The sequence below is a fragment of the Chelonoidis abingdonii genome, chromosome 11 (genome assembly GCF_003597395.2).
Source record: "Chelonoidis abingdonii isolate Lonesome George chromosome 11, CheloAbing_2.0, whole genome shotgun sequence".
Lineage (NCBI taxonomy): Eukaryota > Metazoa > Chordata > Testudines > Testudinidae > Chelonoidis > Chelonoidis abingdonii.
In genome coordinates this window covers 41,205,560-41,232,974 of record NC_133779.1, presented here as the reverse complement: position 1 = coordinate 41,232,974, position 27,415 = coordinate 41,205,560, and the positions used below count along the sequence as shown (strand labels likewise).

General features: G+C 50.9%; 1 long non-coding RNA gene across 5 annotated transcripts in view; it reads right to left on the bottom strand.

Moving 5' to 3' along the window:
- LOC116834599 (uncharacterized) overlaps positions 1 to 25,763 on the bottom strand; it is a 106,875-nt gene extending 81,112 nt beyond the window's left edge. Inside the window, exon 1 of one of the 5 annotated variants that reach the window (XR_012656817.1) lies at positions 25,490 to 25,763. This is a non-coding gene — a long non-coding RNA (uncharacterized LOC116834599). Of the gene's footprint in view, positions 1 to 9,992; positions 10,581 to 20,503; positions 20,571 to 23,901; positions 24,075 to 24,688; positions 25,190 to 25,489 lie in introns of those variants that run through there. The other 4 variants (XR_012656814.1, XR_012656818.1, XR_012656816.1 and 1 more) reach the window with 4 other exon arrangements.
- Between the last annotated feature and the right edge of the window lie 1,652 nt (positions 25,764 to 27,415).

The window sequence follows — 27,415 nt, the reverse complement described above, 5'->3', positions numbered from 1 at the left end:
ACTAAATACATCAGCAGGCTGAAGACCATTTCTGGAGCTAGTTCTATTCCTGTGCTATCCGAGTGCCTGTAGCACTGGCCTTGGTTACACCTGGGCAGTCCTCATTGACTTTAGCCTGGGCGTAAGAGAACAGAGTTTAGCTGTCTGTGTCAGGGACACTGAACTGGGGTGACTGCTAGAGAGAAGCTGCCCTTGAGCTGACCCGCCACACTCCTCAACTAGCCTCCCTCGAACTGCTGGGGGTCAGTGGAAATGTTTATTCCTTTGCTGCAGGGTTTCCCCCTCTGACACAGCTGGTGCCAGTTCCCATCAGAGACAGGATACTGGGTTAGAGGGACCCAGTGGTCTGATTCAATCTGGCGATTCCCATGCCCCCCTCTTTACTGGTAGACAATAAAATGGCCTATCCATTTAGCTCCTGTTATTTTATGTGCAGATACTCAGCATCCGATAGACTAAGAACCCGTGTTACAGCCCAGAGGCCTTAGTAAGGGCCGGGGGGTTGCTCTGTGGTGAGGTTTTCTGTTTGTTTGGGTGGGAGGGAAGTGAGTTAGTTGGTAAAATGAGATGGTCTTAAATATTTTTGGCTTGTGGGAAATTTCTCTCTCTCTCTCACCCCTTCATTAAAATAATAATAAGTAAATTAAAAAGGGAGTGACCTCCTGAAAATTAAAACTTCAGTTGCTGAGACTTGTGCCCAGGAACTAACCTGAATGGCTCCTTCCTCCTGCCTTCGGCTGCACACAAAGTGCTTTCCGATTGGCTGATTTCCTGGAATAGATTCAGTTGCTATGATACCAAGTTTGCTTTTAACGAACCCCAGAAAATTAATGGCATTCAGCAGATAAGTCCTTAAAGTGGAACCTATTTTAAGAAATTCTTCCTGACTGGTTTACAAGGAGTCGGCAGGAAAAAGAAAGCTTCCTGAAATCAACATACCCTGAGAGCTTCCTCAGGTCCTCCTCTCCATAAAAAGCCATTAATATAGATGTCACTGAGCAAATATTTCCTGCAAAGAATCCCTTTCAATCTGGGCACCCATGGCAGAGGGAGCCAGGATTCAGAAGATAAGGCATCAACCATGTTGCATTATTCCTTTGGATTATGCTGCAGCATAAATACTGTCTGACAGGTTAACATGACAATAGGAGCATTGCACAGACACTGCAAATGTTTTCCACCATCATTAGCTTCCATTTCTTTCCACTGAGTTGACCCCACCCTGCCTGGGGTGTATGAGTGTACAATTTAACCAGTGATGTGCAGGAAGACAGCATGAAACATACTAAATGTGTCAATTTCATAGGCCTGCACCCTGCTAGTAGAAGGCTCCAGCATAACGGGAACTAGGCAAAAACAGGCCCTGATCTTATAGTGGCAAAAAAGCTGGGATTTTCAAAGGGATCTACCGGGATTATGCCCCTACATCCCACTGGAATTCAATAGGAGCCAGACACTGAACCCTTTTGAAAACCATCTTTGAAAAATCTCAGGCCAGACTCACATGAGAGTCAATGGAAGCCTTGCCTCAGTCAGGGACCCCAAGGTCCAACCCATTGAAATAAATGCATGCGGCTACCAGGAAGGTTTCACATCAGCCCCAGACAATAGCCCAGTGCAGCAGAAGTGAAAATCACCCTAAACAAAACATTTCCCGGAGAAGGCATGATTGGAAATGGACCCAGCCTGACCTACCCACAGCAAATCCAAAGGTATATTCTATTCCCTATACAAAGACACTGGCATGGGTTATTTTCCTAGTGGAGAACAGCCCTTCCCCACCCTCTCTCCTTCGGGGTCCTCAGAGCCCTTGTCTAATTCATCGGGCTGGCAAAGAAGAGTGTGAGGTGAAGGCCATACGCTCCTGCTGGCTCCATAGCGCACTTTTCTCTCCTGAATACCTGTGGTTGAAAGACCAGCTAATGACATGACTTGCCTGCCTTCCTTCCACTCAAACCTCAGCTGGACAAAAGGCCTCAAGACGCAACAGTGCAGCAGCCAGGGCTTTCAACTCAGAACTGAAGAATTTCCCCCAGAATCCTATGCTCCTGCCCCCCTCCTCACGGCCCCTGCCCATCAAGGAATGTGGAGGTGGGTTCTCCATCCCCTTCTCTGTCATTCTGTCCCTTCTCTGTCATTCTGCCCCTGCAGCGCTGTGGGGGGCTGTCGGTGTAGGGGCCACATTGCAACAACAAAACCCTCAGGATGGAGCTGGACTGGCCAAAACATCCTGCAGGGCCTTTGTGAAGGGCTCACCTGGTGGCCAGGGCCACCTGTGCTAATGACGATTGAAATCCCAGACCAAGGTGCACAGCCCTCAGGCAGCCCTCGGTGCTGTGCTGGCCAGGGTAACAGGAGAGTCTTTGGTGGCCGTTTATTAATAGACCCCTCTGCTAAGTAACCAGCACAGAAATGCAGTCAGCTGAAAACAATCCTCGTTTGTCTCAGATCGCTCTGCTGTTCCCCCTTCCTGCCGCTCCCCTGTCACAGTTCTGCTGCAGCCTTCAAACCAAGGGGCTGTCAGATGTTTTTCTCTTTCTGTTCTCTCTTTGTTGCCTTAACCATGGACATCAGGCGAAACTGAACTTGTATAATCTGAAACAAGCCACAGGCAGGATCTTCTCTCTCTCTGGCTGATGGCTCCCGACACCCCCAGTCCAGTGCGTGGGCCAGCTTTGATGTCACAGCCCAGACCACTTATATTCCCAGCAGGGCAGAAGGAAGAAAACACTTTAGATAAATTCTTCTCCTCCAGCCCACAGAAAAGCAATGTGAGATGGACACAAGGTGGCAAGAAGGACCCTCCTTTAGGGACATTAAAATTGTCTGAACCTTCTTCATGGAAACCTAGTGTGAGATTTACAAGGCGGAAACCCAAGTGAGGGGAGGAAAGAGAGACAAGGTTACACCAGCACAAACCCAGAGGGGCTCCTTGGCTGTCAGTGCAGATACTCTAGGGCTTAACTTGTAACGAAAGAGGTGCTGGGGCTCAAGCAATTTTTTTATTTTCATAACTGATGCAGCAAGCCCAGAGGTGCCAGGGCCATGAACTGCCAGGCCCAGAGGTGCCGGGCCATGAACTGCCAGGCCCAGAGGTGCTGGGACTCAAGCCCTGCTGGACAAATTAAGTACTGAGTTACTCTGGTGTAAATGGGATGAGAATTTGGCCCTTGATGCAAAATGAAGAGAGATCCTTATCACACCACCTTGGGGAGAGAGCGTGAGCTGGAGAGGAAAAGGGGAAGTGGCTCAGACTGAAGCAGAGAATTCCACATAGACGGACTGATGAGCCTGTGGCTGACTGTCCAAAAGGGGCAGAGATGGGAACAAAGAGGAGGTCAAGACTAGAGGCCTGGGCATGGGCGACGGGGCTCGGCCACAATCCCATCCCTGCTGCAGGGAGCACGCTGGTGGTGGACACTGCTACCTTGGAGGGAACAGGGTGGTGGGTGACAACCCATGATGGTGGCTTGGCAAGGCCAACACACTATGTGGTGCGCAGGCCCCGGCCAGAGAGAGGATGCAGCAATACCTGTGCCACGGGCCCCCTCAGAGAGGGGAAATATCCACTTTTCCCTCCCACTTTGGGGCCCCGGGAACTGGTGATCCATGGTCCCGCCCAGTCTCGCCCTGTGGCCTAACCTCCCGGGGGCGCGATGCTTTGGTCTCATGTCAGTTGCTGGGTTCAGAGTGCGGGTAATGGGTGGGGCGGGTAGCCCGTGATACTCAGGCCACATGACCTGGTCCCTTCTGGCCTCAAATGCTGTACCTTAAAGGAGCAAGACTGCTGATGTTTAAAAAACCGGCTCTTGGAAGGGGGTCAGAGCCCTCCTCACCCCAGGGCATAGCCCATCCCAGCCACTTCGCTGGGGAACAGGTTCTGGCCCTTCTTTCCAGAACACTGACAGGGTTACAAGGCACCCAGAGATTTGTCCCCTGCCATCTCCCTGCTGCCCTGTGATTGCTGGGATACTGCCTGCCGCACGCTTGCCCCCCGTGGCCCCGCTGAACAGACCTGCACAAACTGGGGGCTAAGCCCGCAAGTCTTACTCATGGGAGTAGCACTTACTCTTGCAGATAGTCCTCTTGGCTGGGCCCTGGGTCCCTTAACGGCAATAAGACCCACCCCTGCATGGAGAAGGTTCACACCCAGAGATGGGGACAAAGTGAGTTCATTACTCCGGGGGTGGGGCTAGTGTTTTAAATGGACAAGACCCCGTCCTTCCTCCAGTGACAACACTGTTTTGCTCTGTACATTACATACGATCTGCAGGGCCTAGGAGACCCAACCCTATGGGCAGTGATGCCCAAATCGTGTGATGACATTTTGAAAACGCCCCCTTCCTGGTAGCTTGCTCACCTGTGCGCTGAGTATCGAGCCAACCTCCGATGCTGCCCAGCTGGAGGCCAAGAACCAGGGCTGCTTTTGCTGGGACATGCAGGGACTTACCAAGCTTCCTCTGATACTGGCTACCCACAGAGCTGGTCCCTGCTCACAACCAGACACCACCCAGGATACGCCACCATAATCGACCCATGTGGATCAGCTGCATTGATCATCACATTACAGATACACCGGGACAACAGCGATACTAGCAGGGAAGGTTTTAATAGGGTAGTCATCCCGTTCCCTCCTGCACTGTGTCAGGACATCAGCTTCATGCATCATCTGTCTAACTTAACGGCCAGTACATGCAACCCTGTACGGTCAATGCAGCTATAGATGTGAGTAACAGCCAGCTCGAGGAGTAACGATGCCCGTTCAGGCCCATGGAACATAATGTCCCTGGAGCAGGGAACTCGCCTTCTCAAATGTTTCAAACAGCTGACTACACAGAAAGCCCTATGCAAAGGTTCCTCTGCTCCCAAAATCTTCAGCATTACTACTGTTCCGTATGTGCAGGCTCTGGCGGGCTGGGTTTCAGTAGGGGGAGAGAAGAGAGGCCTAGTTATAACAAAACAAGCATGCTGTAAATAGCAGGTGGGTTCTGCAGAATGGGAACAGGTTTAAAGGGGCTGCAAATTGCTAAGGGGGCATTTGATGTTTTTTAATAAATGATTTTTCCCCCTCTTCTGCTCAGGGGGGAGAAAATAGATGCATTAAACAGGAGCATGTCCCTTGGCCAAAGGGCATCAGTGAACGCAGGCAAGGTTTTCATCGGAGGCCCATCACCATAATATTCATGAGCTGTATCATTCCCACTCTGGCATCACAAGGACATTGCATAAGCTGCATAATTAGGCCCCAATCCTGCAAACACTTTAAGCATGTGCTTAACTTTACCCCTATAACCTGTCCTGTTGGAAGGAAACAGGAGAGCTCCTGGGCCAAAGCTGTGTTTGTGCCCAGTGCTGGGCCATCACAGGGGCTTCAAGGCACTACTGCAATACAAAGCATAAATCACACGTAATTGTGGAACTGGGCCTTAAAATGCAAAGGAGCCAGTGCCGCTGCCTTCACTTGCCACTTACCATGCCCTACTGCAAGTGCAGACCCAAAAGGCTGTTGTGGCTGTAATTGTATCAGCCTGCAGACTATTCAAACATACCCAGATATTGCCCAATCCTGCAGCATTTGGACAGGCCAAGCTCCCAGAGATGTCAGTGCTCCAGGGACTACAGTGTCAGTCTCATTAGTAGTGATAATAAAATAATTATAATGCCACCACAGTGTCAGTTGTATGGACAGTCACCAAGATATTTTGAAATATTAACAATAGTGAAGCAAGAAAGACAGACGGACCGGAAATGACAGTAAGAGTTTGGAACGGAACATGCTTCTCAGACTTAAGTCGAGCATTGCTATGAACAACACTGTAATATCTATATAGACACAGACAAACAATGGGACCTTCAAGTGAAATTGACTTCTTTTTCCTCCCAATGAGATAGATCATCCAGTCCACATGGACTTCACACATTAACTCTGTTACAATTTGCTTGTTATGACACATTTAAGCAACTTTCCTTCTACTTCACCATAAATGGTGTTTTGCTCAAGGTTCCTTTCAAGCCATCTCTGTTCTATTTATCTCTGTACATGGACAACGACAATATTTAATTGTCAATGTGAAGATTAAAACCATTGTGGGAAAATAAGAAGTTGTTGGAGTTTATAGTTGGCCCAGGGACCATTAGACTGGAATGGAAATAATCACCAGAAAACTAGATGTTATCCCTGGGCCTCAAGAAATGATTAAAGACAAAAACCCGCGGAAATTTCAATCAAATAGACACAGCACATTTCACTTTAAATTTCTCTCCCTTTGCAAAAGATGCATGCACTTCCTTTAGAAAGCTGCCAATAGTTCAGAGGCTGGTGGCATGTGGAAATCCACTCCCCAGTTTAAGTACAGGGAGAGCTCTCAGATGGTAGGAAGTCCTGGAGAATAGTGAATCAGTTTTTACATTCGGTTCTCTAGCTTTATGATATCACATACACTCATACAGCTAGATAACCAAAGACAAAAACCAACCCAGTCCTTTCAGTGTAGGCCTCGGTCATTCCATGCACACAACATATACACACACACCATGCTTGGATCCTGCTGCCTCTTCCTGCTTCATGCACCCAGCACAGTACAAAATAAAAAACAAATCCTTTTAGATCTACAGAGCGGATTCCTGCCTTTCAAGATCCTTCCCATTTTATATTTTTCTTAACTAGGAAGCCTCTCTATTGCAATCTAGGCTGATTCCATAGATCTTAATCCCTGTGTATATTGCAACACACACACATCCTAATGCAACACACAAATCCACACACCCTCTATGCAATAGTCACAGCTAACTCACATAGGCAACCAGGAAATAGTAAGCATTTATCTAGAGTAATGTCGCTCAAACTGTCCCTTCTCCCTAGAGATCTGCTTCCTTCTCACACCCAAATTTACCTTCAGCCCCTCTCACTGTGCTGGGCTCTGACTTTGTAATTACTGTAAATTACTAGCGTGAGAAATGCTGAGTCATGAGGACTTAGATGATGAAAAAAAATTATTCATCTTAAAGGGACCTCCCAGGATTTTCGAGGCGCCTCTGGTGCCTCCTGCCCCCCTCCTCCCCATCTTTGCTCTTATTTGGCATCTTTGGGCTCCGTTGAAGCTCTTTCTGCTCCCCTTGCCCCCCTCCCAGCCCCAGGCTGGGCCTTGGGGGGATTCCGTGGAGTTTTTCAGACAGTCCTAAAGCAGGAGTGTTAAAAAAGGCCCCGTTTCTCGGTCTGTCACAAGAAGAATCAGCCCAAAGCAAAGGCTGCAACCCAACGGGCCTAACAAACGGGCAGAGAAACTCTCACCCACCCCTCGCTGCACAAGCTACTCCGAGCCAGGGCCCGGATTTCGGGGGTAAAATCAGCAAATAGGCCAGAGGCCGAACCTGGGGAGTGGGGGTGGAATGGAGAGCAGCTTCATTTACCCTTTGTATAGGGGGAAATGGATTATTTGGCGGGGTGTGGGTGTGTCCGTCCTTTGCAACCAGCCAGTGAGAAGGGAGAGAAACAACTTCTCCTCTTTGCTCGCCGGAGTAACACACAACCGGATACTGGCGCAAAGAATCACATGCGGGGAACTGAACGGAACGGAAAGTACCTTCGACTTGTGCTGCTCCTCCTGCGGGTCAGCGAGTCTCGGCCTGCCCCTGGGAACGGCTGCGAGCTCCCGGCTCCGCTTCTCCTTGCACGCCTTGGAGAGTGGAGAAGAAGGAAGGTGGGAAAAGCTTGCTGGACTCTAGGCAAAAAGCCCCCTCCCCAAATAATCCCTCCTCGCCCGCCAGCGGCTCCAGCACAACGTGCTCTCGGGCCGGCGCTTGGCACTTTCCTGATCTCCCCCTAAACTTGATCCAAAGCCTCCTTTGGGCAGCGGGGAAAGTGCACATGGGTGGGGGGGAGGGGAGGGAGAGAAGTGGTCTGAGAAAGTCTAAGGATGGGGGGGGGGGGGGCAAAAAAGAGAAGCGACCGCAGGGAACAAAGCCAGACTCTCTGGGCTGGGCCAACCTGCGAGAAACGCCAGCTCGGGGGGGCGGCAGCCAGACAGGGGGAGGTCAGGCACCCGGGCTCGGGTGATGTCAGCACCATTAGACATGCTTATTGCTACATGGCTGAGCAAGTGGAAGTCTGGAGGGTACCAGGGAGGGGCTCCGTGTGGTCCCCCCCCCCCCCCCCTCTTCCAAGTCCCCTTTCTGTCCCAGACACACCAGCTCCACCGCCGAGCTGCTGCGGGGTCAGAAAGTGCGCGCACCACACCCACCCACACTCACTGACTCGGAGCATCCCGTGAGCTCTCTGAGCTCCGCTCCCCTCCGCACCGCACCGCACCCAAGCGAGCCCAGGACTGACGGAGCCTGCACAAGGACTCGTGCAAACGGAGCCACTTCGCCGCCTCCGCTTTACCGAGATTTTAAAGATTCAAAATTGGACTTTTGTGTCGGGCCCTGGGGGGGGGAGAAGAACCCCCCCCCCGCGCCCCAACACCCATTGGCTTCTCTGCCTGAACCAGGACTGCGAGATTTTGGGACCTAAGTCGTTTATTAAAATTAAACCGATTGCAACAGCAACAATTTACACACCCACGCACGCACCCACGCACGCACCCACTAGGACATGAGATCCCTGCCCTTGCAAGAGGCAGTAATTGAGCGGCTCACAACGTTTAGAGGAGCGATCTGTTTATCCAACCCCTCCATCCCTTTTGCTCAGGGAAATAGCCCCCCCCCCCGCCGCCCCCATCTCCCTGGCAATTCTACTCCGAGTCGAAATGGAAAAGGTCCCATTAGCCATTGGCACAAGGTGCTGCCCGTCTCAAAGGCCCCCCATGGCTAAGAAATGGTTGGGGCCCAGATTCTGTTCTCTGTGCCCTGGGGTAACCCCGTGCAATTGCACTAGGGAGTGTGAGCAGAATTCAGCCTGCCATGGGGGGTGTCTGACTGGGGGGGTTATCACAAGAGATCGTTTCTCTCTTACCCTGTATGACGGCAAGACAGGACCCTTCTCTTGGGGGGAATAGGACCACCACCAACCAAACAGCTCAGCGATTTCTAATCCAAGGACTGGAATCAGTTTTCATGATAGGAAACCGCTTGACAATTATCCTGCAGAAAATGCACCCGCCTCATGTCCGGGCGTTCGCAGCGTTACAGGTTTCTGGGAGGTTGAAACTGTTTTTAGGTACAGATTGCAGCGAGGCAAGGGAAGTTCTGGAGAGGAGGAAGGTGCAGGGTTTGAAGTTGCTGAAAGATGAAGATTGTCCGTCCAGTCATCTGGAGCCAGGGGGATCAATGTTAAGGTCGCCTCTTTGTTTGCTAAAACAGCAAATTAGTGATGCAAACACCAACAGCCACCGGGGAACGTGTCGAATCTACGATAGTGAGACCCAGGAAACAGGCCTAAATATCTCTCTCTCTCACAGACACACAGTTTACTGAGGCAACGAGTCCTCCTAACACCGCTCCTGGATCGAGCCCCTTCGCTCCCACTTCGGCATATAACGGGACAGGGTTTTTGGGGCGCTATCGCCCATGACCCCCTCCCAAAAAAGCGACCCTGCCTTTTAAAACAAACCTGGCCGCCGCTCAGGCATTTGCCCCCGGGCTCTCGGGCAATGCGTGCCCTGGTTCCCAGATCCGGGCAGGGTCCCACTCGATTTTCTGCCCCTCTGCTGCATATGTTTTTTCTCATCCCCCAATGTCTCCGCCTTGTGTCCCGGGACACGGGGACCTGGACTCCGGCGCGCGGCCCAGGACGCCAGACCCGCTGCTGAGCACCAAGCCCGAGGACTTTAAAGGGAGGTAGATTTTCGCTCTTTTTTGGCGTTTTAAACCCCGCTCACTGGATCTCCCTCCTCCCAGGACTGAAGATCCCCGCCTCGCACAGGTTCAAACCCCAAACCCACGTGTCTGCTATTCTCTGTATCTTACACGGAGCATTTCAAAAGTAAACGACCCAACCCTGCCCGCCGCCGCCTCTTCCAGCGCCTGGCTCTCCGCGTCTCGGCTCATCTCACCAGCTGTAGCTCCGGAGACTCCGTCGCTCGCTGCCGAGCCAATTTGCGTTTATCACGAAGTTGCTCCTTCCCCAAAGTCACAGGCCCCCGCTTCAGCCGGTAACATGCCCGGCACATTTCACTTGCGAGGCGCGAGATTTTTGCGCTCCCCGAGGTTGTCAGAAACATCCTTGTTGTGCTCGGTGGAGCCCCGCGATGTGGGTTATAAACACACGTGCAGCTTCTTCTGCAGAATTCGCCGGTAATTTACATCTGCAGAAACCTGGCAGCCGCGCTCGGCTAAAGAGCCATTCGCCAGACAGCAGGGCTGGAAAGTTGATTCCAGCTGCCCCAGCAGATTCCCCTCGCTGGAAGGTAACCCAGCCCCCTTTGTTCCGAACGAGCTGGGATTCCAGCGCCCTTCCCGTTAAAAGTCACTTTATTCCGAGGGCGAACGCGCGTGGGTTTTACTGATAACAAACCTTGATCAGCGAGAGCGATTCCCAAGCCTGGCCGGGCGCTTCCCCTACCCGGCCCGCGTCTTTAGCGTTTGTGCAAACCTCCAAATGCCTCCCATGCCCATGCTCATGTCCTTGTCTGACGGAATAGCAGCCCGGGCCCGCTGGCTCTCGAGCCTTCCTTAACCAGATTTACGGATTTGGGATTCTCAGCAAACTGGGGAGGAGGAGAAGAGACGCGGTGCTGTGGGGGGGGTTAGCTCAGATTCTATTCCCGATCATAGGCCGATAGAGATAATGCTGTTTCTATGGGGCCACATTATTTTCAAAGGAGACAGAGAAGTGGCATTCAACGTAATCATTCCCCGGGTCACCCACGGATCTGTCTATAATGTCCTTTTCGGTTCCGGTTCCCCCTCGCTCCTACTGCAGAGAAGAATCCGGTCAGGATCAGAAACGCGTTTTGGTGAGAGCCAGAAGAAACCGGGCTGGGTTTTTTCTCCCTGCGAAGTAACCAGGGGGGCGCTTTTCTAATTGATGTGTTGGATGGAAAGTTCTCCTGCAAGGGAAGAGAAACACCTTGGGCCCGAGCTGTGATCCACAGATGCTGGCTGTAGAACGGGGGCAGACCCGCCGGAGGTGGGGGGCACAGGCCGGAAGCCCTGTAGGTCTGGGTAAAGGGACCCTGAGCAGCTGCCAGTAGGACCCATTGTTAACCCAGTTGCTTGAGGGACCCCGCCCCGGTGAGGCCTGGACAAATGCCTTGGGGCTGAAGCGACATCAACGCCGGGGAAGGGGAGAGAGGAGCGTGGGCTGGTCCGGGAGGACCAGAGGTGGGAGACCAGGCTCCCGGGGCAACTCTTGTGCCGGTTGGGGAGCTGGGAAGTTTCTCCCTCCCTCGCCTGGCTTTTCCCGGGAGCCTCCCAGGGGGAGGCAGGGGCAGGGCCTGGGCTGGGCCATGGCAGGACAGATCCTCCAGGCTGGGCCCCTAAGGCCAGATCCTGGGCACGGGGGTCCTGCGCCCCAAAGGTAGGCGCAGCCGAATCTGCACCCTCACCCCCGGCCGGCTCACCCGCAGGGGGAGGAGGACTCAGCGCCAGCCCCCGCCTTCCCTTCGCTGGGACTGAAGCACCTCTGGAGCCTGGCTTCGCAGCAGCTCCCCTCGGGCCGAGACATTCGCGCCCCGATTCACCTGCAGCCTCTTTCCGCTCCGGCCTCGGCAGATGAACCAGGCTCAGGGCTTCCGCCAGCAGCGAAGAGAACACGGGGGGTTTGCAGGCGTGGGAAGGAAAATCCCAACCCCCATTCTAGCTAAAGGCGCCCTTGGGTCTCTCCAGTTTGAAAGTTGGGATCCCAACACTGGCACGCGCAACACAGAAAGCTGGGGGGCCGGAGGCGAGCCTGGAGCTGTCGGTTTGCTCGGATTTTAATCTGCACTCCCCGGAAAGCCACCCCACCTGCGGCACCCTCCCCCCACACACACTTCGTCTTGGACCCAGCGCAGCTCAGCCCTGCGTTCTAAGATCTCCCCCGTATACAATGAAAGGAACAAAACAAACCGAATGGACTAGACAGCTCCCCCCACCCCCCAATTTCCACGTTCAGCAGGACTAGAAGCGCCCAAACCCACCGGGTTGTGTTGGGTCAGCGCCCACAGCAGCCAGCGCCGGCCCTAAATCCGCATCTCCAGTAAAACCAACAACAGCCTCCAGTCCCCCACCCCTTCCCATGTCCCGGCGTCTCTGCAACAGCTCGCAAGCAACGGGCCAGAGCCCGGGCTCGCATGTGAATGGGAGCAGCCATCAGGCGCTGGTCCACTGAAGGGCCGTTGGTATCTCTGTCTCCTCAGCACAGCTCGCCACCTCCGTGCAGAGAGCAGCGCCGAGCACCCCCGGCTCCACCCAGTCAAGACAGAGCCCAGAGCTGCAAATCGACCCCTGGGGAGCGCAGCCCAAGGTGGACAACCCGGATATTCCAGGAGGCTTAACCAGCCTGGGAGGTGGGCCCTGCGCAAGGAACCGCCTGACGATGCGCCTGTCACATGCTGGAAGGGGCAGAGAGCCACGCACAGTCCTGGGTATTTCCACAGCAACTGGGACAAGCTAATTCCCCCAGAGAGTCTTAAAAAAAACTCCACGAGGAAATAAACGCCCGAAATCTCGGGACAAGGAGCCTTTGGCTCCCACTGCGGCTTGGCCCGGAAATTCTCTGCGGCTGGGCCCCATTAACACGGGGCAAGGAGAAGAGTCGCCTCCCCTCTGGGCCAGGTACTTTTATTAACCGGGCTGATATGGCTGCCTCTGTTCCGTGCCCCGATTCGGGGTATTTTAAAGAGCGCACGCAGGCAACTCCACCTCTGGCGCAGAGGCTTGGATATGGTTGATGGTCTCATGTACGTGTATATGCGTGCACACCTATGTAACACACACACACCCCTACATCTGTGTAACACACACACTTTGATATGCACTGATGGAAGAAACAGCATAAGCAAAGCATGTGGCCATAAAGATCTTGTCAAAATCTTTATGCTCTTGGGTGCCCGGGTCAGAGACATTCGGTCTTACCTGCCTCCAGCGCTGGCGAAGGCTCCCTTCGGCCTGCTGACGTGTGTTATTCAAGATCTTTTGATGTATTGTTAATAAAAAATAAATAAATTCAACGGCTCTGATAAAAAAAATCCATGTTCCTAGTTTTAAAAGACATTTTCCTTTATCCTCAGTTCTTGTTACTCGAATATTCCAGGTTTAATTTAATCCATGTGGTTTAGGACCCTGCAGGAGCCCGAACGCCTGCGACTGCTTCTTGAAAAGTAGCAAGTTGTCCACTTCAGCCTCGGCTTTGCCAAACCTCCCAGGGGAGGACAGCTGTAGCGAGTGTAACCATCAAGGTCCTGCCTGGCTTCAAAAGCCAGCAATCCCAGGCTCTCCCGAAGAGCTGGTATTTGAGGCACATTTCTGACCAGAGGCAAACGTTTTTTTTTTTCAAATGGAACTGCCATAAGGGGAAGAAATGTTCTCCCTGCCATCCCAGGTGGTGCGAGAGGGAGAGAGACCCACAAGCCCATCTCCGAGCCATTTGAACAAATCTGCCCACTTGGGCTTTTATATTGAACGGAGATCTTGTCTCTTTAAACAGAAAGCACCCTTCCTGTTGTGAGAGCACCCCCTAGCGCAGGGGTTCTCTGCATTACCCCGCCCGCCCCCGCCAAAGCCCCAAGTTACAAGGTAATACAGTCAGTGTCCCCATCCCATCTAGCCATACAGAGAGGGAGGGTGGCTTTGCCCCCCTGAAACCTGTTCATGCCCATCATGATGCAATCCCCACCCCAGCAGCTGCTGCAATGCACATGGGAGCAGATTCGTAGAATTCATTCTTCCAAGGTGCTCAGGCCCAGATCCAGCAAAGCACTTAAACAGGTGCTAAACCTTAAGCATGTAAATAAGAAGTTAAAGCTTTTCTTAAACATGATCTGACTCCCTCCCCCTAGTCCTCACACTTCATCACCGTCCAGCTGCCTAGGGAGGAAACTGACAGCAGCAAAGAGGCTACACCCAATGAGATCCTAGCAAGTCTCCAAACCCACACCCAGTGTGGAATAATTGTAAGATAAAAACAAAAATTAGGGGGGGGATATTACATGAAATCAAATATGATCAACAAATTGGTGGAAAGATTTTACTGTTTGTTCTAACCTATTTGTCTAGGGCACCATGAGTGCATTGGTAAAGCCAAGGGCACATGGCTAAGCAGGCCTTAACTAACCCACGTCCTATCGGTCTTTCCGTGTATTCCATATTATACATAGTAGCACACAGAGAATTTGGACTTGGAGACTCCTGGTGCCAGGTGAGACACAAAACCCAGGCACTGCCCCAAAGGGCTGCAATACAGAGAGACAAGTCGAGGGCAGGGAGGCAAAGGCCTAGAGAGGGGAAGTGAGTTGCCCAAGTCACAAAGCAGAGGTAGGAATAGAACCCAGGCAGGTGCCCCAGCCATGGAGCTGCACCGTTCTGCCACAGGCAGGCTCTCAACAATGAGCTTAATGGCTCTGCCAGGGAAAGTGATTCCGAGCCTATTCCAGCCCTGAATGGACACATCCTGCTGGCTGGAGAAGTGCTGCAGGCCTAGGCCCAGGAAGCACATTTTGCAGGGGGGTGTCTGTCTCCTTTGGGGTGGAGGGAGGGAAATAATAGAAACGTCTTCTGGACACACAGCCCGGAGGACCAGCCAGATTCAGAGGCAGCACTTCCTCCTCCTGCTGCAGAAAGGGTGCGGAGCCGGCTGCAGCCTTTAGGCCCAACAGGAGGAGATCACACTGCAGCTTTGAATCCCCAGGCCTTTGCTAGGATTTAAATATCCCCTTGGCTTATCCATCCTTGGTGGCCTGTGTGTGCAATCAGTGAGTGGGTTCCAGGCCATTCCCTAGGAGGCAAGTGTCCCCAGTACAATAGGTAGCTGCCCCCTTGCCAGCAGGCTCTCCAGGCAAGCCCAGGGCTGAATGAGCCCTGAGACCTGAGCTGCCCTCTGTCTCCTAGAGGGTGTCAGAACCGGGCCACACAAGGAGGGGGCTGTATTGGGGGAAGCCTGTTCTGTCACTGTCCATGACATGTCTAGCCTAGACATAAAGAGCCTGGATTCCAAAGCTGGGGACCCAGCTCCTTTCGCCTGCACTACATTAAGGGAGAAAAAGACATTTCAAAAAACCAAAATGAAACAATCATAAAATGATACTAAAGCAAGAAAAGAATCCCTCTCGTGCAGACATCCACAGGCAAAGGCTTGTGTGCATACCCATGCAATCACCCATGTGCGCACACCCATGTGTGCACACCCATGTGAACAAACCCATGTGCGCACACCCATGTGAGCACACGCATGCGAGCACACCATGCAATCACCCATGTGCACACACCACGTGAGCACACCATGCAAACACCCATGTGCGCACACCCATGCAATCACCCATGTGCGCACATCCGTGTGAGCACACCATGCAAACACCCATGTGCACACCATGCAATAACCAATGTATGCACCCATGCACACACCCATGCAATAACCCATGCAAACACCCATACCAGCACACCATGCAATAACCAATATGTGCACACCCATGCACACACCCATGTGCACACACCCATGCAAGCACACCATGCAATCACCCATGTGCACACACCACGTGAGCACACCATGCAAACACCCATGTGCGCACACCCATGCAATCACCCATGTGCGCACATCCGTGTGAGCACACCATGCAAACACCCATGTGCACACCATGCAATAACCAATGTATGCACCCATGCACACACCCATGCAATAACCCATGCAAACACCCATACCAGCACACCATACAATAACCGATATGTGCACACCCATGCACACACCCATGTGCACACACCCATGCAAGCACACCATGCAATCACCCATGTGCACACACCACGTGAGCACACCATGCAAACACCCATGTGCGCACACCCATACCAGCACACCATGCAATAACCCATGTGCGCACACCCATACCAGCACACCATGCAATAACGCATGTGCATACACCCATGTGAGCACACCATGCAAACACCCATGTGCACACACCCATACCAGCACACCATACAATAACCGATATGTGCACACCCATGCACACACCCATGTGCACACACCCATGCAAGCACACCATGCAATCACCCATGTGCACACACCCATACCAGCACACCATGCAATAACCAATATGTGCACACCCATGCAAACGCCCATGTGCACACACCCATGCAAGCACCCATGTGCACACACCCATACCAGCACACCCATGTGCGCACACCCATGCACACACCCATGTGCACACACCTGTGCGAGCACACCATGCAATAACCAATGTGTGCACATCCATGCACACACCCATGTGCACACACCCATGCGAGCACACCATGCACACACCCATACCAGCACACCATGCAATAACCAATATGTGCACACCATGCACACACCCATGTGCACACACCCATACCAGCACACCATGCAATAACCCATACCAGCACACCATGCACACACCCATGTGCACACACCCATACCAGCACACCATGCACACACCCATGTGCACACACCCATGCACACACCCATGCGCACACACCCATACCAGCACACCCATGCACACACCCATGCACACGCCCATGTGCGCACACCCATGCAAACAGCCATGTGCGCACACCCATACCAGCATACCCATGCACACACCCATGCACACACCCATGTGCGCACACCCGTGCACACACCCGTGCGAGCACACTGACTGCTGTGATCACTTCTCCATCTCCCAGCCTCCTAAATTTTCCTCTGGCCTGACTGTACTGCTATTTTTGCCACCCCCTCCATCTGCCATTGGGCTGCCGGCGTCAGCTGACACAGGCGGCTCCAACCCTTTCCCGGTGGAAACGCCTGATCTTTCCACCTATTTCTAGAGAAACCCCGGACGCGTTATTTGTATCCGATTGAAATAAACCCGACACGGAGTCCATCAATTACCCCCCCACACACACAACTTCCTCACTCCGACCGACAGTGATAAAGGCCTGGCGACATCCACCAGCCGCCCCAGCGCTACTTTCCCGAGGTGGGCCGCCCCTAAGGAGCCGAGCAGTGGGAAGCGGCCCCCCCCCCCATTCCCATGCAGATGAGTCACTGCGGGGGGAGGTGGCGGAACACGCCATTTCTAAGGGCTCCTCTAGACTGACACCTAATGCGCCAAAAGCCATTCCAGAGACCTGCTCCCTGCCGTGTCCGCGGGTTTTATTTCTGCCTGTAACGACTCCAGCGGCTAGAGGGGCTTAACAGGCCGGGATTCCGCAGGTTTGCGAGTGGGAGGGGGGGTTATTTAGTCAGATCTTACGGCTCTTTTCAGAGAGATGTTTTCAGGGCCCGTTCGTTTCAGGCCTTTCCTCGGAGTCCAGAATTAAAGCGGCTTTTCCGTGGGGCCAGCGCAGCCCCAACCCAGCCAAAGCACCGGAAGCCTCTTGGCTTCCCCTGCGTTTTCCGAAGATTGAAGAGGGTTGTTCAAACAGGGCTGCGGCCCTTCCCGGGTCCAGCTTTAGCCAACAGCACAACTGTAGCCGAGATGATGAACCCAGGTCTGTGAGTGACTGGGGAGGACATTCATCCTGGCACCCGGGGGCGACTGATGCCTTAGAGTTACAGGGCGGCTTCATTCTGCGTTTCATAATTCGGACCAGGTTAGAGGGGTCCACTCGACTTCTCTCCAAAGTGCATCCCACCTACGATGGCCCCGATCCTCTTCTCGGGGACCTCAATGGCCTGTATAATCTTTCGGTACCGAGGCCTCTCCTACACTGTTGGCTCTGTCGCGTTCCAAGGACGGGACAGCGGCAAATTGTAGGGGGATAAGCAACTCTCCCCGAGTAGGAGACCCTGGCGGATTTCTTAGAACCAAGACTTTGTGGGTACATAAGAAAATCTGGGGTTCGTAGTGTGCCCCCTTTTACCGTTGCAGACAATCGGCGGAGTTCTTTCCCCCGTGGAAATCACATTTTAAAAATAAATCCTAATAAGCAACGTCATTAAATCCCCCGAAGTTAAATCAACCCCCAGACTTATTTATTCATTTTAAAAAACACAGAACGAGGCACAAACAATAAACTGAAGACCTGAGAGATTCCTGGCCACCTCGTCTGGCTGCAGAATGTTAGAATTGGGTGTCCCATCCTCTCTGCGCCCATCACACACGCCTGGGGAATGGGAACCGGGAGAGAGCTGTCTATGGTGCTGAAATGCAAGCCCCTGCCTGCACATTTTTCCTTAGTGCCTGACAGATACAGCAAGGCTGGTCTGAATTTTGCACGGACAATGAAGACTGCACCTCAAACGTCGGTTGGCACTTACACAGACCTTTCTTGCAAACTATTCCCCCCCAAAATCCCACACTCCATGGAGGTACATACTGCAGTTCTAAAGCTCCTGAGACTGCAATATAAGAAAGTGAGCGCGGCATGTTCGTTTTTAGTTGATACCTTCCTATTTTCAAAGGCTTGAAGTGGCAAGCAGAAGTTTCTGCTTTTTTTTTTTAAGTAAGAGGATATTTCTTTTTTCTTGCTTATTAATTAATTAATTATTACTGTCAGATTTATTTTTAAAAGACAAACTTAACTGAATGGAGAGATTGTTGTTGCCCAGGTAACTGTTTGTTTAGTTAGCTCATTATTTTTCCCTCCCCTCCCCATGCATTTGTAGAATTTAAATATTTCTGAGTAGATCATTATATGTCTCAGAGACACGTGGGTGTCTTGTGTATACGCACATATTAGGCGTGTTCCATTACACTGACATTAAACAAAATGCTTCGAAATGACAATTTTTGAAAATGTGAAATATTATCTGAGTGTGTGTGATATGCATCATCTTTCATCGTCTCAGTCATTTCTTTTGTTGGGTGTTATATTTTTAAATGTATATGCCAGCTATCCTCCACAAGGCTACATGTTACGCACATATTATACAATTTGTATATAATGTGGATTATTTAGAATAGTTCCCACGATGTGCCATACTTTGACTCCGTGTCCGGTGTGACTATATATAATTTGCAAACAGAGTATAGAACATTATACATAGCGCATGTTTATACATGTGTGTGTGACATTACACACATGCACGAGTATTTAAACAGCCCACAGAAATAGTGTAAATCGCCACACATTTCTATCATTTCCCCTTTTCAAAGATTTCAAACGATTTCCCTAGAAACGGCATTACCACGCTTGGACCTGAGCCTGTTGTCCTCGCTCAGACAAAACTCCCATTAACTTCACTTGCAGCTTTGCCTCCGCCAAGGCCCATTTTACATTATATTTTGTTTGATAAAAGCGTCTTCAGCCTGATCTGAGAACCGTGCTGGCGCGGGTTAGAATGTGGGGCGGGGGTGGAGTTTTTAGCCCATGCACCAGATTGTGCGAGTCTAAACGTAAAACAATCCCATCAAATGTGTTTGAATCGATTGTGGAAAAGAAATGAGCTCAATCTTCTTCGCACAGGCCCCCAAGAAGCTCCCAATCGAGACGTCCACACATAGAATAACGTCAGAAAAATCTCTTTCATAATGTACGTCTTAAATATACCCATTCCAGTGACTGAAACCCTACAGCCGCGCTATGGCCGTGCCCGCTATAATCCGGATGTGTGTTACACGCACGCTAACACTGATACTGAAGTACGTGTACACGCTAATCTGTACACACGCTTCTGGGTGCATGTGCGCGTAGGTATTTTTATCACAATTTTTCGGTGTGCTCATTAAACACACAAAATGTTATAAAAGCGTACACGTCCTTTATAACACCATTGCTGAGGGGTTTGTTATGGGAGTGCCTAATTAGTACACCAACAATATTGTTATCAAATATGTACAAGCGCTTTTATACCAATATTTCCTGTGTGTGTTATGTGTGTCTATCACATTAACGACGCACTATGGATAAGATACACATCTAGTATCTAGTCTTACAGATACACGTATAACACAAATATTGTGATAAAAGTGGATACATGTACAAAACGACATACACACGTGAATAAAAACGTGTGTCAGATCTGCAGAGTAAAGTGTTTCGTGTGTGATTTGTTGCGAACACCTTGCTAGGTATCTTTTCTGAGACTCGGCTTAAGCCCACAAATACATAAACCATTACGGGGAAATCTTAATGAGCACAGGGAGTTTTAATATATTTGTTTCCAAATCAGTACAACTGCTTCCGCCAGGCAACCTGCTTTCTTGTCAATCCGCACTGTAAAGCACAGGCTTAAAATGCCTCTTTCTATATTGTCGGGCCTTTTTTTGAGAAAGAAAAAATATATAACGAACGGTTCTTCTCATTCCCATCTCTCTGTCTATATCTACACACACACACACACACACGGGCTGGACGGTCCTTAAAGCAGCTAAGATCTATTTGGCATTTACCGTCCAATTCCAGATGGAAACAGGCCACATTCATAATGGTATTTTTTCTCCTTTTACCCTCCCCTGCCCCCGTTTTAAATCGCAACGCACCGATTTTCGCAGCCTACCTGCAAAGCGAAGGGCTCACGCTTAGCCTCCTAGATACACACAAACCCGCGCCAAAGCTGCCTTTACAGCCTGAACCCGGCGTGCCACAGTTTCACAGGATAAGATAAAATAGGCATCTCGCTCCCTGTATCTCCCCCCACACACACACTTGATACACGCCCGTCTTGCCTAGATCTGAATTTATTTGATAGGGAGAGAGAAAAACAGGGGACCTCCAGGAAAAAAAACCCAGAGTGATTATTTTTAAAGATCTTTGTCTCACAAAGAGACACCCACCGCACACACGTGGCATCCTGCTCCTCTCCAGCCAGTTTCCTTCCAGGTCTGTCTCGGACACGGCCCCAAAACACCCCCCCCCCCGAAAAGCTTAAGGGACTGGGGACAGCTTGGGGATTCCTTGAGAGACCCGATCCCAGCTTAAACGAGGCCCGGCCCGGCAAAGAGCCACGTGCGGGGAGCGCCGAAAACTTCTCAACAATGAGGAAGTGTGTGGGGGTGGGGGGGACTACATTCAAAACAAATCCCAGCCCTTTGTTTTGCACTGATGGAACCGCTTGATGGGCTGCTCTGCCCATGTATTACCCGTGGGCTGCGGCAGGAAGTCCCCATTGTACTGCCCCGATCAGATTTTCCCGTCTGCACAGCATGTAGGAGCTGCCACACGTGACTGGAGCCCGACAACAGTCTCTAGGGAACCCTTGGGGGGACCCTCAATTGTTCCCCCTCAAATCCTTTCGCCAGGACTTTAAACACCCTGAACGCGGGGCGAGCTCTGCAGCCGAGCTCCCCACGGCTTGTCCCGGCATCCCACTCAGAGTCCCAGCCTGTCCTCAGCTCTGTCTTCACACGGACCTGCAGAAACAACCCCGCCTGGATTGCAATCTTTGCTCTGAACCACCGGGAAGGGCCAGGATGGGGAGGAGCACGGAAAGATTGAAAACCCCCAAACCCAAATCTGTTCGCGTCAGGTTCTTTTCCTTCTCTCCCCGATGGAGCTGCCTGACAGCCAGTCGTGTCCTCTCTACTCCTTGGTTCACTCGTTTGAGTTTTAAGTCAGCTTTTAGGCAGTTGTAAAAATGATTAACAATGAAGCAAATGTTTATCCAGACAAGTACAAGCTTCGGGCCAAGAGGTGACCTTTCCTCTTTGACACTTACCTGCATAATTTCTCCTGCATCCATATCTATTTCATTGAAATGGGCAGGTTGGTGTGTGTGTGTCTATATACTTCATAAGATAGATAGATAGATAGATAGATAGATAGATAGATAGGGTGGTATATGGGGATAGATAGATAGATAGATAGAAGGGGATGGTAATATTTGGGAATAGCATTTAGTAATAGAATAGATAGATAGATAGATAGATAGATAGATAGATAGATAGATAGATAGATAGATGTGTGGATAGATAGCTGTAGGGAAAGAATAGATAATTGATTAGGTGATGGATAGATAGATAGATAGATAGATAGATAGGATGATAGCATAGATATAGGATAGGGATGGTATATGGGAATAGAAGATAGATAGATGATGATAGATAGATAGATAGATAGATAGATAGCTGATAGATAGATATAGTGGGAATAGATAGATAGATAGACAGACAGATAGATAGATAGATACGATAGATAGATGGGATGGTATATGGGAATAGATAGATAGATAGAGAGATAGATGACAGACAGATAGATAGATAGATAATGGGATGGTATATGGGAATAGATAGAGAGATAGATAGACAGATAGATAGAAGATAGAATGCACCCTCTCTGAAGATACCTTCACTCCAGCAGCCATATTGGACTGTGGTGTAAACACAGCACACACACAAAAAGTAACGTATCCAATCAGCTAATAAATTAGAGCCAACATCAACTGAATAAAAGGGGGAGACAAGACTTTTTTATAAAAACTGGGACTGCAGTTTAGTCTAACAGATATTTAGAAAAATGCAATAGCCTGGTGTGTTTGAATCAAAGAGCAAAAAAAAAGGCATTTCTGTAACCAAATACTAGGGCTGCCTACGGGTAATTTGAATCCGTGAACTGCTGTAGTTTTAGAATCCTCGAAACCTTTAAATCACTTTCAATGGCTTCAATAATGATATCACTTTGGGCAGGGGTCTCACCCCTCCCACACAGCGAGTTGTACAGTGGGCAGCTGTGCACGTGTATTACTGATGCATATCAGACACCCAGTCACCCAGTCTGAATGCACCTGGGAGGAGACCTGCCATTCCCAAATTACCTTTGGATCAGATCTGCAAATGTAACGGCGAGGTGTCTCTTTCTGAGCTGACCTAAAAGGAGCGAGAGAGATGGGGGGCGGGGGGAGGGAGCTGCTATAACACCAGAGAAGCAAATCCTCCAACTTGGACTCAGCGTCACAGAAAGATGTGAACTAAAAGCATTTGTTTAAATACTGGGGTATTTTTTTTAACAAAAAGAAAACCAAAAACCAACCAAAAATCCAACCATTAGCTCTGGGGTAAGTCACGGTGGTTATAGCAGCAGAACAGCTACTGTCAACAGAAGAAAATGTGCCATTTACCAAACGTATCAAAATACCACTAGCTGTAAAACATGCAAGAGCCCCCTTTGCCCGGATGAAAGATTATTTCGTAATTGCACCAGGAAAGCCAAAGAACTTGGTTCAGAACCAGCACAGCTGCAGAATAGTCACTCACCAGAACAGGTCAGTTTCACCGGGCCGGCTAGAATCTCATTCAGTGCCGCCAAGGAGTTTCCTGATCCGAAATCTCGCCCCTTTCCGGGGGTTAAAGCCGGGGAAATGATATTTAAAAAGCAGAAATAAAACCAGCCCTGAGATTCCATGTATAGAACTTGCCCCAGCATCACCGCCAGGTGAAATGACACTCGTGGGAAAATAACTAAATAAACCAGGAATATGCTCGGGCCTGCGAGCCGGTGAGGAGGCAGGTGGGGGACAGAGCCATGTGTCGCGGTATTTCCTTTCCCTGTTACACGACACGTCTCTATATAACTTTCCTAGACAGAAATACAGACTGAAAACCACCGAGGTGTAATTTTCTCCTCCGTCTCCCTGCAGAATTCCAGGGTCAGTAGTGAGCGAATGGATTCGGGGCGGCATACAGGATCCACTGTACATAACACAGATAACCCAGACACTCAGGATGAACATCGCTTTCCTTGTCAGGCTCCCAAAAACCTAGCAGATCTCACAGCATCTCTCTCCTCAGAGGCAGCTAATACTTCTGCTAAGCTGCAGGCAGGTTTACATAACACGTCCTATCAGCTCATTTGAAGCTAAATGTGGTACCTCTCCAGAGAGATTTTAGCACGTTTCTCTTGGTATATTATTCATTATCATTATTGCTGATTAGCATTTGCATTTTTTTAAATATCACTCACCGCCAATGGCTCTGTGCAGATCAACTTATTCAGAAACAGCATATAAAAAAAAAGGTTTCAAAGGTTTTCAATCAGAGCCTAAGCCAATATGTCCCCAAAATGCAAAGTCAGACTGGAAATATAGATCTCGCCATAAACTATATATCTAGCAGGAGGGGTGGGTTGGTTCCCCTCCACCCGCCAGCTGATCAGCCAAAAGGTTGTTTAGCAACAAAGACTAGGAGGGTATTTTGGCCTCTTCTGCGCAGAATAATCTCCCGGTGCCTGCATGCTTTGCAAAAGATTGACTTCCCCAAAAAGCAATAGGCTCCTGCTCCAGCAAGTGCATTCAAATAGCGGTATCTCACACGCGGGGCACACAGTCAAACTGGTCCTAAAAGATTCAGTGCACCTATTAATCATCAAATTAGAAACCCAAACAACCAAATCAAACTTGTGGCAGGATATTTCCCTCTGCTGCAGGACAGCTATTTTTCTGATCAGTAAATACTGCTGAGAAAATCAAAGCCTTAGACACCTAGAAGATGTGCAGCAGCAGAGTGTTTCCGCGCGAAGATGACCCGGGATACTCCAACCTGGTCCCCTGGGGTGTCTAAACCAACCCAAAGCTTCTCCCTCTCCGTATTAAAAACCAAGTTTCTTGGGCTAGGAGTGTTAACAATACTGGCGCGGAGGACAGGAGGCTTTTCAGTGAGAATTAGAACTGACTGAAGGATGCGCGCAAACACCACACACACAAAATACACCCGCAGCCAAATCCAGCCCATCCCAAATCCAGTTTACTAACCTCATCCCCATCAGCCTCTGAATTCCGAAATCCGACCTCCAAAGCCCCTCTGTCCGCACAACTTACATTCCGCTGCCCCCACCCCGCAGCAAGTAGAATTCACTCTCTCTCTCCCCACCTTCCCTACTGTAACCACGCTGAGATGGGGGCTCCTTCCCTGGGAACTCATCAAGGTTATAAAAACTGGGTCGCTTTTGTAAGTTTGCCAGAGTGCCCCTCTCTCCCCCTCTGTGTCTCCTTCGCAGAGAAAGGCCTCGATTAATTAATTTCACACTGTAGCCCCAGAGAAAATTTTCCCACAAACAAGTGGCCGGGAAGACGTGGAGCCCCAAAGAAAAGAAGTCAACATCAAGTTCAACAGCATGCGGGAAGGTTATTAGCATAACAATCAAGTCTGAGCGAACAGAAGTCTTCTCAACAAGAGCGACTGGCGTCATGGCAGTCCCCTATTCACACCGCCAGGCACATTTTCCCAGGCTCCTTAACAATCACACAACTGTTTGTCTTGCACACGCCAACGTTTGGGCACGGAGTTTGCCTTCTGATAGCAAGGAATAATGAAGGCTTTGGAGAAGGGCGGGTCGTTCAAAAACAAAAAAGCGAAGGAGGGGGGAGGAGAGAGAAAAGTACCAGCCCTTGAAAGAAGCAGCAGAGGAGGACAGAGCTTTTTAAGAAAAATACAAATAACCCCCCAGCCGTCAGCTCCTGCCCCCACCCCCTGCACCCCGTGTAGAAGCCTCCAGAGACGAGGGGAGTTGGCCAGTATCCCGAAAATGCAAAAGGTGAAACATTGTTACTTACTTGTTGATTCAAAATACTAATACAAGCCAGAGAGGGGGAGGGGAGGGATCCTCCTCCTCCCCCAAATTGCAATTGCTCGGACAAGGTTTCCAAAGGAAAAATCTTGGGGAAAAGCATCTCGCAGCCCGAAGCTCCTGGCAAAATGCTCCGGCGGGTCGGGCAGGAGAACACGCGGCGGGTTCTAAGGTCCGGACCCGGCCAGTCATTCAGCTCCCAGGGCTGCTTGTCGCTTTTTCTTGGATGAGGAGCCATGGGGAGTGGGGAAGAGGGAAGCGATCGGGGGGGGGGGGGGAGACACTTTTCTAAACTTTGCGGCCATGTCCCCACGCCCCTCCCCCACAGACACTTTTTCTCACAGCTTCAGCGCCAGGCGAGGAGGGAGCGTCTCTGCCGGGACTCCTCCGCGGTCCGTCCCCCCAAGCAGCCCGAGCTGCGGTGAACGTGTCCAGCACTCCAATCAGCAGACCCCGCGCTCATTGTCCACCGTGAGTTGGGGTCCATTGTTCCGAGCTCGGCCTGAGCTGCAGGGAGGATTTGTTTTCACGCCTTTGGTGTCCGCCCCCGCCCCTAACACTGAGTTCCATGGGGGGTGGGTGGGGAAAATCACATAGGAAGCCCCAGTTTAATCCGAAAAAAATCCCCCACCCGCGCAGGCAGAGAATCTGCGGGGTCCCTTTAATTTAGGAGACAACTTGCTAAGCGGAGATGAGCAGCTCTGAAAGCTGCCTGGGCTCGGGTGGCTCTTCCGGCTCGCTCCCCCGTTTATTCCAAGTTCAAAACTTTGGGCTGTGCCGCTAAATGAGGAAGGGGTCCCTGGGAGCAGTGCTCGGTTCCCCCGCCTCCCCCTCCAGGAGTGTCTGTAACTTTCAGGCTGCCCGCAAAGGCAGACGGTCCAGCAGTTCTCACGGTGCATCAGCCAGCGAGTGGATTGATGAGCAGGAGACGAGGAGAGAGAAAAAAGCGACCCAGAAGGACAAGCTGAAAGGGGGTGGGAGGGGGGTAATTTACCCCCTTGTCAGCCGAGATCAGGGGAAAAACCAGCCTCCCAGGATCTACGTTAGAAAAAGGAAGCTCAGACCGATGCCTTAGAAGGAAGAAAAAGCAAATCAATCCACCCGGGGAAGCACAGATCCAGCCGCAGCTCTCGCCTCGGGAGTGGGCTGCCAAGAGGCATTGGAAGCTAGTCTTGCTGGTCACGTTGTCGTTACGTGGGGTTAAATAGAGACGTCTGCTTGCCCCCCCCCGCCCCAATACCTCTGGCAGGGAAATGGGGACCTTGGGGTGAGTCTCGCAGCGGCCTAGATTGACCTGGGGGAGGCAAAGGACAGCTCCGCGCACAGGCACCGTTACAGGAATGTTACCAACATCCATTTTGTCCATTTTGGAAATGGAGCTGGGAGGCAAAGGCAGGAGAGAAAATGCCCCCACTTCTTCTCCATATTTTACTACGTAAAGCCTGACGTCGTGACGTAGCGGAGCAGGATAGGTTAGCTGCATCCATATTTTAATAAATTTTTTTGCGGGGGGGGGGGTGGATCAAGCCAAGAAGAGGCTGCGTGTCTGATCTTCTAGAGGAAAAATTCAAAAGAGTGGAGACTTCAGATACTAGTGCGTGGAAAATCAGTAACCCCCGACGGTCAATGTAAAAGCAACCAACCAACCAATAAATAAATACACCCCCCCAAACGGGGTCTAAGACCGGCTGTCTCCTAAGAATGGCTCAGCCTTGGTTAGTCGCAGCTCCTGATCGATAGCGGCTGATCAGGTTCAGAAATCAAAACAGCTAGAACTGAGGGGGCTGTCTTTCAGCCCGCCGGGGGGCCGGAGCTGTTCTGAGCTCAGGTGCGGCGTAGTGCTGGGCTGGGCTACCACCGGCATTTCAGTGGCTTCGTGCCATGCTAAGAAGTCCCTGGTTATGGTACCAGG